Source organism: Lolium perenne, chromosome 7, assembly GCF_019359855.2.
Source record: "Lolium perenne isolate Kyuss_39 chromosome 7, Kyuss_2.0, whole genome shotgun sequence".
In the NCBI taxonomy this organism is placed as follows: Eukaryota; Viridiplantae; Streptophyta; class Magnoliopsida; order Poales; family Poaceae; genus Lolium; species Lolium perenne.
This window is the reverse complement of record NC_067250.2, coordinates 171,567,192-171,579,316: the sequence shown is the minus strand read 5'-3', so window position 1 is coordinate 171,579,316 and position 12,125 is coordinate 171,567,192.

The following is a 12,125-nucleotide window of genomic DNA, read 5'->3' as shown; positions in this document are numbered from 1 at the left end:
ACAAAGGAGGACTATATTTCGACTCTAAGCGTAAAACCGCCTGAGCTGCGCCACGTTCCAGGGGTTTTTCTCGGGAACCCCTGTCTTCTTGTCCTTGATCCTGTATGCTCCTCCTTCGATTACTTCTGTGACGATGTAAGGGCCAAGCCATGGTGACTCGAGTTTTTCAGTACTCTGTTGATTGAGTCGTAGGACTAAATCTCCGACCTGAAAAGATCTTGGCCGTAGCCGTCGACTGTGGTAGTTTTTCAAGTCTTGCTGGTACTTGGTGACCCGTGATAGTACTTCATCTCGAGCTTCATCGAGTGCATTGACATTGTCTTCCAATGCTCTTCTTGAAGTTTCCTCGTCATACTCTGTGACTCTTGGGGAATCATGCTCTATTTCGATTGGTAATACTGCCTCAGCTCCATGGACTAGGAAAAACGGAGTTTCCTGTGTCGCGGTATTTGGCGTTATTCGAATACTCCATAAAACACTTGGCAGCTCTTCTGGCCAAGTATGTCGAGCTTTTTCCAGCGGTCCAAGTAAGCGCTTCTTGATGCCGGTGCAGATGGTACCGTTGGCTTTCTCGACTTGGCCATTGGTTTGCGGGTGCCCAACTGACGCGAAGTGTAGTTTGATGCCTACCTCTGCACAGTACGCTATGAATTCTTTGGACGTAAAGTTACTGCCGTTGTCTGTGACGATGCTATGAGGTACCCCAAATCGAAAAACAATGCTCTTCACGAATTTTATTGCTGACGCTGCATCTGGTGAATTTATCGGCTTTGCTTCTATCCACTTGGTGAACTTGTCGACAGCGACAAGCATATACTCGTATCCTCCTGGCGAAGCCTTGTGCAATTTTCCCACCATATCAAGACCCCATTGAGCAAAGGGCCATGACAATGGTATTGGCATCAGTTCAGCTGCCGGTGAATGTGGTTTTGCTGCAAATCTCTGGCACGCATCGCAAGTTCTTACTATATCTTTTGCGTCCTCGATTGCTATCAACCAGTAAAATCCGGCTCGGAAAACCTTGGCCGCAAGAGCTCGACTGCTCGCGTGGTGACCACATATTCCCTCGTGTACATCTTTTAAGATTATCCTTCCTTCTTCAGGTGTAACGCATCTTTGTAGCATGCCCGAAATACTGCGCTTGTATAACTCCCCTTTGACCACTGTAAAGGCTTTGGATCGTCGAATAACTCGTCTTGCTTCAACTGGATCGTCGGGTATTTCTTTCCTTAAGATATATGATATGTATGCTTGCATCCATGGGATTTCCACCATCATCACCAGCTCCTGGTCCTCTTCTTCTTCTAGTGCTTCCTTGGGAGGCGCCGAAGTTTTCTCCTCCTTCTCCTTCTTCTGCGCCTTCTTTGGCTTTGTGGATCTCTCGGCTATCTCTTCCCAAAACACACCTGGCGGAATCGCGAGGCACTGCGACCCGATGTTTGCGAGAACATCGGCTTCATCGTTGCTCAGCCTACTGATGTGATTTACTTCGCATCCATCAAATAACTTCTCGAGCTCATTGTATACTTCCTTGTATGCCACCATACTGTCATCGACTGCATCACATTGGTTCATGACTTGCTGTGCCACCAACTGCGAGTCGCCGAAGATTTTTAATCGGGTTGCACCACAAGCTTTCGCCATCTTCATCCCGTGTATGAGAGCTTCGTATTCTGCTTCATTGTTAGATGCATTTGGGAACGTCATCCGTAGGACATACTTCAGTTTGTCGCCTTCAGGTGATATAAGTATCACGCCTGCACCAGCTCCTTCTACCCTCTTGGATCCGTCGAAGTTCATGGTCCAAGTTCTCGATAAATCTGGGGGTCCTGTATTCTGCAGCTCCATCCACTCCGCGATGAAATCTGGCAGAATTTGCGACTTTATCGCTTTTCTTTTTTCATACGTGATGTCCCGAGGGGAAAGTTCTATTCCCCAAAGGGAGACACGTCATGTAGCTTCTGGATTGTTCAATATATTTGATAGAGGTGCTTCATTGACCACTATTATCGGGTGTGCCGAAAAATAGTGGCGCAATTTTCTTGCTGTTGTGAACACTCCATATGCTAACTTCTGGTACTGCGGGTACCGCTGTTTGGAAGGCGATAAAACTTCACTGATGAAATATACTGGCCTTTGTACTCCATGGAGTTTTCCTTCTTCTTCTCTTTCGACAACTAGCACCGTGCTGACCACCTGAGGTGTGGCTGCAATGTATAACAGGAGAGGTTCCTTCTCTTTCGGCGCCACCAAGATTGGTGGTGTTGAAATTGTGCGTTTAAGATCCTCGAAGGCTCTGTCTGCCTCTTTGTTCCACTAGAATTTTTCTCCTTGCTTAATTAAGGTGTAAAACGGCAACGCCTTTTCTCCCAGCCTGGCGACGAATCTGCTCAAAGCTGCGACTCGCCCAGTTAACTGCTGTATTTCTTTCAACTTTGTTGGCTTCCTCATTGTTACGATAGCTTGAATTTTTTCAGGATTAGCTTCAATCCCTCTCGCTGAAACTAGGAATCCAAGAAGTTCTCCTGCAGGGACGCCAAAAGAACACTTTGTTGGGTTCAACTTGAGGAAAAACTTGTCGAGGTTATCGAAAGTTTTCTTCAGGTCTTCGATTAGCGTTGTTCCCTTTTTTGAAGTTATCACGACATCGTCAATGTAGACTTGTACGTTTTTCCTGATCTGTGTTGCTAGACACTTCTGCATCATCCTCTGGTATGTTGCTCCTGTGTTTTTCAGACCAAAAGGCATTGTTCTATAGCAAAACACGCCATAGGGTGTGATGAACGCTGTTTTGACCTCGTCTTCTTCTTTCAATCTGATCTGGTTATAACCAAAATATGCATCCAGGAAGGAAAGACGTTCACATCCTGCCGTGGAGTCGATAATTTGATCGATCCTCGGGAGGGGAAAGTGATCCTTTGGACAGTGTTTGTTGAGACACGTAAAGTCGACACACATGCGAAGGACTTTAGTGTTTTTCTTCGGGACCAATACTGGGTTTGCGACCCATGTGGCCTCTGTATGCAGCTCCTTGATGAAACCAGCTTTTCTCAGTCGATCAATTTCTGATAACATGGCTTTCCGGTTTGGCTCCGAAAAACGTCGCAAAGGTTGTTTGATAGGTCTCGCTAGTGGATCCAAGTTTAGGTGGTGCTCGGCAAGTTCCCTGGGTACTCCTGGCATGTCAGCTGGACACCATGCAAATATTTTCCAGTGCTCACGGAGGAACTCGACGAGCGCGCTTTCCTATGCGAGGTCCATGTCTGTCGCGATGGACGTCGTCTTCTTGGGATCTGTCGGGTGAATCTGAACTTCCTTAGAATTTTTCGTGGTGTTGAAAGTTGATTCTTTGTTAGACCTTCCTACATCTGGCAACACGTCGTAATCAGTCGTGAGCTTTGACGCCATGTACTCTGCTTGCATCGCGAAGGTTTCTGAGAGTCGATGAAAATCTTTGTCACATTTATCGGCTAGCGCGAAGCTTCCTTTAACTGTGATTGGTCCCTTAGGTCTAGGCATCCTCCACAACAAGTATGTGTAATGTGGTACCGCCATAAACCTGGCATATGCTGGGCGCCCCAACAAAGCGTGGTACTGTGATGGGAAATCCACGACTTCAAACTCCAGCCTTTCTATTCTGTAATTCTCTCGGGTCCCAAACTGAACGTCGAGATTGATCTTCCCCAACGGATAACTTGGCTTCTCCGGTGTGATGCCATGGAATCGCGTGTCGGTTGGTTTCAGGTTTGCTAGGGATATGTTCATCTTCCTTAGTGTATCTGCATACATAAGATTTAAACTGCTGCCGCCATCTATGAACACTCGAGATACATCGAATCCTGCGATTACTGCTGGTAAGATAAGTGCTGACTGCCCTGGTCGAGGAACTTGCTGTGGATGATCCGCTATTGTGAAGCCAATGTCTTGCCCTGACCAGTTAAGGTACTCAACCATTGGTGGGGGCATTTTCTCTGCCATGAACACCTGTCGCGAGATTACCTTCTGAGCTCTATTGGATGGCCTGCCTTTCTGAATCATCGAGACCGCTCCATTGGAGTTGGGATCAACATAAGGCGGGGCGTTGGTGCTGCCGCTATTCTAAGCTGATGTCGATTATCGTCCGTAATTGCGGGAGGAGGTGGCAAGTGAATCTCACTCCTGGGCCCTTGCGGGTTCCTATTTGTTGCCTGGGCATTGGCATGCCCTGCCCATCTTAGCATTGCCTGAAAATTTCGGCAATCCTTCTGTAGGTGTCCTGACTGTCTTTTTCCGTTGTTGTCGAGATAAAAGTGCATCTGGCACGGCCCGTTCATCATCTCCTCAGGGGACACGAAAGGTCTCTGGAACCTAGGCCCATTGTTTGGTCTGCTGTTTTGAGAATCATCTCTGTTGTCGCCTCGCTGCTCGTTGCTTCTCTGATAATCGTCTCTATTGTTTCCTCCTGCGCTTGCTCGAAAGCCAGCCGAAATTTGCCCAGCGGCATCATAACCCGAGTACTGCCGAGGAAATCGCCGCCTATTTTGATAATTTCGACCGCGGTCCTCTTCAGGTGACCTATGCCGTTTGTTGTGAACAGCATCTTCTCCATCTGCCCATCTGTTTGCTATCTCCATTAATGCAGATACTGTCTTTGGATTCGTTCTCCCCAAGTCCTCGACGAAATCTCCCCGCCTGATTCCTGCGACAAACGCATCTATCGCTCTCTCGTCAGATATATTCTCTGCCGAGTTTTTAATGATATTCCATCTTTGGATGTATTTCCTCATTGATTCATCTGGCTTTTGTCGACACGCTCTCAGTTCCTCTAATGATGCAGGTTTCTTGCAAGTGGACCGGAAATTCTTGACGAACACGTCCTCGAAGCTATCCCAGTTGTCGATGGATCCTGGAGGAAGCTTTTTTATCCAAGATCTCGCGGCTCCACTTAAATGCACCTGGATGCTTTGCATAGCTGTTGCTCTAGTTCCTCCTGTGAGCTTCACCGTCTCGAGGTAATCAACTAGCCAATCCTCTGGATCTTGCAACCCGTCAATTTTTTTGAAGTTATCAGGCAGTTTAAACCCCGAAGGGACTCGAGTTTTTTGGACCCTCCTTGTGAAGCATGGCAATCCACACATATCCTCGTCGTTTAATTCTGGGGAATGCCGATGTTCTCTTCTATTTTGCCGTGCTCTGTCCACCCTTGCTTGCGCTGCTGTGTCTCTTGCTCCACTTGTTCCTTCGGGAACTGTTGCTGCTGCTGCAGGTCGTGGACTATTTTGCCTTGCTGTTCCTTCGGGAGGTGTTGATACAAACGCTGTTCCCATGGCCCCGACTCCTGCCATCGCCATGGTGTACAATGCCTCCCTTGGATCTCCTGGAGGTGGCCTGGATGCAAGGATAAAGGCCTGTGTCGCCATATACCCAGCTTCTGGTGTCTTGGGGATAATGTTCTTTCTCGTGTCTATCGACATAAAAGACATGTCGAGGTTTTGAACCAAGTGCTCTCTTTCTCCTTCAGGTATGTTTTGCAGCCTTGATCTTGCTCTGTTCCGAGCTTCCCTGTGGCTATCTCCCGAAGTTCCTGATTGTCGACTTAACTCCGCCCTTCGTCTGCTTGATGCGGAGGCTGCCTCCCTTCTTCTGTTCAGAGCGGCTGTCTGTTTCTCCAATTCCCTTGCAGCTCGCGCGAGTCCATATTGATATGCTTGCAATTCTTCTGGCGTGGCTGTTGTGGCCATTGGTTCCAAGCCATCCATAGCTCTCGCCGCTCTATCCCATGCTGCTTGTGGAAGTTGAACTCTAACACGTGGTGTAGGCCCGACGTATTTATTGCCTAAACCTCGCCTTAAGTCGGAGGGATCGACATATGGATTTCCCAAATCGTCGAAAGCCTCCGATGTTTCCTCCTGATCGCGACTTGGTTCTTCGATGGCATAAATCTGATGATATTTTGAATTCAGATCTTTGCTGGGTTTGGTGACACCATCATAGAGATTGGTGAAGACCTTGCCCACAGTGGTGGATTTGTCGATGAAGTTGAAGCTGTCGACGCTGCTCGAGTCATCGCTTATATAAGAGTCCGCAGATGACTCGAAGGACATGTCGCTGAAGATCTTGGCGAGCTTTTCGCTTGCCCTGGTGCTGATGAAGCGTGGCGATGAAGTCTCTTCTGCGCCTGACTCGATTGACGATGTTGAGTTCGAAGAATCGGAATCGATCGCTGACAATCCCGACGAGTTCGGAATTTCGAGACGATACACTCCCTCCTTCTCGACACGAAAGTAGAACCTTTCGAATGTCATCTCCATAGGCTCCTCCAGATACGCATATGCATCCAAACGGGAGGGCGGGTGAGGAACAAAATCGACAGGACCAGTTGCGATCTGTTTACCTCGATCCATCGCGTTGCTTGTTGTTGATGAAGTCGACGATCTTGAACGTGCCATCGAGATCAGATCCTTGACGCCTCTAATTCCCACAGACGACAAGGTATTAACTTGTCAATGCCTACGGGTTGTAGACTAGGGTTTAGTTAGAAGTAGAGGGCAAGTAGATCTCGAAGGTTTCAGCCGAAAAGTACTCGACGATATGAAAACTAGGGTTTTTGAGACAATGATTCGATGCTTTCTTTGTCCCTCGACTCCCCCTTATATAGGAGGCGGAGCCAAGGGATTCTTGATGTACAAGTTACAGAGTTCGGGAAGGTTTCCAACTCCTCCCGTAATATTACAAGTGTTCTTCCCTAATACAACTCTAGCTTTCCTTAACTAACAAGTTGGGCTTCCGAATTCTTCTTATCCTTCGGGTCGTGGGCCTTCAATAAACCCCGGGTACCATCTTCGGCAGGCCCATTGGGGATGCCTATGTCACAAGTAAAGCAAGGAGAACAAATTACAAGAATAAGAAAAATTGACACTCACCTCTTATGTGTTATGGCCATTTTTGCAAATCTTTGAGCTAGACCTTTTAGAATGGTTTCAATGGTTTGGAAATGTTCCTAAACTAATAAGAATCACTTTGGAGTCAAGAAAAATCAAATCAAAAAGAGAGAAATCAAATAGGGAGAAAATCCCATTTTCACTCACATACACATTTAGCCACTTTTGCAAATCATCAACCAAGGCTGATTTTGTTTGCTCCTTTGGTTGTAAAACACTTATATATCAATTACAAACCCAAATGCATCAAAGAAACCAGAATCAAATCAAAGAAAATTGCAAATGCAACTTACATGTGATAATGGTCACTTTGCCCATTTACATTATCTTCACCACTTTGCACCCATGGTTTTAACTTTTCCTAAACCAACCTTGACCAACTCTTGCCATGTCATCCAAGACCTCATCAAGATGAACAAGTTTGATGTTGACCATCAGGGTTGACTCTGCCTAGGTTGACCAGAATAGAGGAGACAAGTAGAGACTTTGAAACAAAGAGAAGATCAACCCCATTTTTGAAACTTTGCAAATCAACACCAAATCGACCACCACCACCACCACCATTCTACCTCTCTGAATATCTGATTGAGATCCACCAATTTTTTTTCCAAAATTCCACAAAATTTCTCTTGCGGCCATTTCTACAAACACCTTGTGGGCAGAATCAAAGTTGAAGCCCATGGTGGATTTTTGGTTGGACCAAGTCCAACACTGCCCTTCTCTGCTGCCCTAGAGCCTCCTCTCACCCATCAGCATCAATCCAAGCCACTATCAGCCCTTGCCTTGGACCATCTTGACCAAAACAAACCCATGCCGGCCACCATGTCACTCACCATACTCAACTCCTCTCCTCTCCCATCCAGGTCACCTCAGCATGTCCTGGAGCTTGCCCTCACCTCACTGACCACGACCATGCACGCCATTGACCGAGACAACACCTGCACTGCCCAGTCCACGCGTGCCCAGACACGCCCAGAGAATGCCCACGCTCTCCAGGACGCGCACGATGACGCCCCAGAGCGCGACAAGACGCCGCCGTGCCCCGTCGACACAGCACTCCCCTCCCTCTCCCCTGGCGCATGCACGCTCACCTCAACGTCAACAAGCGACTGGACATCTCCAATTGGACGCGCTCGCCCTGTAGCCGTCGTCACGGACGACGAACGTCCGCCACCGTACTGCCATGACGCGATGATGTTGACGACGCGACCGTTCCTTCCCCTGCCTCGCCACGACGCTCGTCAGCACTGCCTGGATGTCGCCAACACTCAGCGACCATCCCTTGCCCCTTCGCTGCCCTGGAACGGCGATCTCGTCGACGCCCTGCTCGCTCCGCCACGGCCACCCCCTCGCCCTATAAATAGAAGCGCCCTCCGATCGATCTGAGCACGCCAACCTTCTTCTCTCATCTCAAAACCCCTCCTCGAGCAGTGCCGCCCATCAATTTCAGCCGTAGCCCTCGAATTGCTTGCCGGAGCTCCGCCAGCACCCCTGCTACCTCGCCGGCAATTGGAGCCCCCATTGGAGCCACTGTTGGTGCCAGGAGCTTCACCGCCGTCTTCCACGACCTCTTCCCACCTCGCTGACGCTCGCCCGCCTCCAGGTAGCTCACCGACCCCCTAGGCAGGCCGCCGGTAGGGTTAGTTCTCCGGCGAGCCGCGTCGATGATGAGGACGACCCTCCGCCGTAGATCTTCGTTTTAATCCGACGGTCACCGCGCGGCGTACCGCTTCGCGTGTGAGCACCCGCTGACAAGCGGGGGCCACTGTCAGGCAGCCCGCTGCGATGCTGGGCCGGCCCATCTCTCTCTCCCGTTGTGCAGCCCACCTATTCTTCCCGCCAGCCCAACTTTTGAATTAAAATTTCCAGAATAGAGAAATATTACAACCTGGTGTCAACTTCAAAAATAAATAGGGACAAATCTACTTGGCCAAATTTTACAAATTTTATATATTTGGAAAGCTTAGAGTTTTCTCTACACAATGCCACTGGTTTGAACCCTAGATCTGTTATAGAATTAAAGTAGGAAAACAAACAAGACAGGGACTTTGCTGACTTAGATTAATTATTAAAAATCAACCACAAATGCTTTTAAGTTAATTCCAACTCCTATAAATCACTTTTCACTTGCACTAATTGTTTCTGGAAAAATATGCCATGTTAATTTTGAATGATCATGGCCTAGTTTAATTAAAGGACTCTATGGCTATTTCTAGTCAATGATATTGTCCAAAACTATTTAAAAATCATATGGGAGTTTTTCTCTCATTTAAATCTTATCACAAACAATTCAAAATGAGATAGAGACTCTGGTCATTTAGTCCTCATATGATTGTTTGAGGATATTAAATCATTACCATGTTAGGATTAAATTGTATGAGGTGCTTCACCTCATTTAAATCATTTTCTTAAATGATAAGTATGAAGAGGTTGACTTTGGTCAACCTGGGTCATATATTATTCATGAGAGAAATTAAATCTTAATAAGATAATGATAGGAAATTATTTCTCTAAGTAATTAAAAGTAACACCTAAGTTAGTATGAGAGGAAATTATTTTTCTGAAATAAGAAAACACATCCACCAACTTAATAGTAAGGTGTGATGCTAGTTTAAGTTGTGTGAATCATGTGTGTGCTTAGTTTAGTACATAAGTTTGGTATGATGATGGTATACCTCGTATTCGTATTTTAGACGCTAGTACCAAGGAGTATCCAGAGGAGGAGGAGGTCTACTTCCAAGGAGAAGAAGACCACTTTGACCAATTCCCCAACCAAGGCAAGATAATACTCTTGCAAAGTGCAAAGCTCACCATGAGCAAGGCATCCCCCATTTATTTTATGTTCATGATCCTATTTTCCAAGTTTTACTTTACAATGTTTATTACTTTTGTTTTATCAAAGTACTTTTTGATTTATGATTCACTTGGTTAGTATTGGATTAGTACAAGAGTATCAAAGTTAGCCTAGAAGCAAAGTAGATTACTTAGCACCCCTCACACTTAGATGCTAGTGCTAAATTAAAATTGACTACTCTAGATGGGAACATGTGTTGGTGAAATGATGATGGTGAAAACCTTGGAATGATGAGTCATTTCCATTGAAAGATTTTGAAGGTGAATATGACATGATTTTGACTTGGTGAACTTTTAAAAAAACTGATGGTTGGGTTCGGATGCGATACCATTCCAATTTTACAAGTACCCCCACAATACCTGAATCTGGGTAAGGCTTAGCTGGAATTTTATGTGTCTTAGTATGGGTTCCCTCTAAAACAAGCGTCATCGGGGTTATGCCGGAGGGTGCCTCTACAACAAAAGGAATGATGTGAAATGACGTGAAATGAGGTGAATGTTCGGCCCAAGCCCTGTGCAGTTCCCAGGCTGACTGTCTGTCTTCACTAGGAGGCCAAGCTCATAGGGAGAGGTGCCTATACTAGGGTATGTAAATGAAAGGTTAGGATTGGAAGTTCGCGTACTGCGTACGATAAATCAGGGCCAGTTACCCCTGACGAACTATTGCAATTGTTGTGGCACAAGTGTACAACCTCTGCAGAGTTTAACCTATTCGAATAGCCGCGTCCGCGGTCATGGACAATTGGGAAGGCCATACTGTTCCGTCATCAAAACTTTTCTAAAAATATGAATGGTGACTTGTGAATTTGAATTTGAAAGGTGACTTTGACTTTGAATCACAACAGAGTTGTGGGAATGACACTAATGTTCCCACTTGAGTTAGTTAGCACTTGAATAAGTCTTTTCTCAAATACTTGTGAACTAAAATTGGCTTTATGCAAAATAAACTAGAGCTTAGCACCCCTTACTAGAATTGTTAGCCCTTACATTAGTATTAGTTTGCGAGTACTTTAAAGTACTCACGGCTGTGTCCCTGGCTATTCAAATGGCCAGACTATGAAGAGGAGCAGAACTATCAAGATGATGACCAGCAGGACGCCTACGACAACTAGGGAATCTTCTGACGTCAGGCATTGGCCTGTGGACTAGAGAGTCCCTTCTATTTACGCTTCCGCTATGAAACTATGAACTTTGTGTCCGTCGATCAATAGATCAACTATTTGTGTAATATTGGATCATGTGATCTTGATTTGTAAGACGACTATGGTATGTAATGAATGATGACTTATGATATTCAACTATTATGTCTCGCAACAACAATATTCCTGGGATTGCGATGTATGGCATAACAGGCATCTGGACTTAAAAATTCGGGTGTTGACATAAGTTTTGCTGTACCGGTTCATACTTGTGTTTGCTTCAAATAACCTTGCGAGCCAAAGCCTTGTACTGAGAGGGAATGCTTCTCGTGCATCCAAAACCTATGCCATGTGTGTCCACCATACCTACTGATACGTCTCCAACGTATCGATAATTTCCTATGTTCCATGCTTGTTTTATGACAATACCTACATGTTTTGTACACACTTTATGATGATTTTATGCGTTTTCCGGAACTAACCTATTGACGAGATGCCAAAGTGCTAGTTCCTGTTTTCTGCTGTTTTTGGTTTCAGAAATCCTAGTAAGGAAATATTCTCGGAATTGGATGAAATCAACGCCCAGCATCTTAGAATCCCACGAAGCTTCCAGAACACCCGAGAGCCACCAGAGGGGAGCCCTGGGGGCCCCACACACCAGGCTGGCGCGGCCAGGGTGTGGGCCGCGCCCCCCTATTGTGTCGTCGCCTCGTCAGCACTCCGATTCCGCCTCTTCGCCTATATAAAGGTCCCTGACCTAAATCTTCGATACGGAAAAGCCACGGTACGAGAAACCTTCCAGAGCCGCCGCCATCGTGAAGCCAAGATCTGGGGGACAGGAGTCTTTGTTCCGGCACGCCACCGGGACGGGGAAGTGCCCCCGGAAGGCATCTCCATCGACACCACCGCCATCTTCATCACCGCTGCTGTCTCCCATGAGGAGGGAGTAGTTCTCCATCGAGGCTAAGGGCTGTACCGGTAGCTATGTGGTTAATATCTCTCCCTATGTACTTCAATACAATGATCTCATGAGCTGCCTTACATGATTGAGATCCATATGATGATGCTTGTAATCTAGATGTCGTTATGCTATTCAAGTGGATTTTGCTTATGTGATCTCCGGAGACTCCTTGTCCCACGTGTGTAAAGGTGACAGTGTGTGCACCGTGTGGGTCTCTTAGGCTATATTTCACAGAATACTTATTCACTGTTA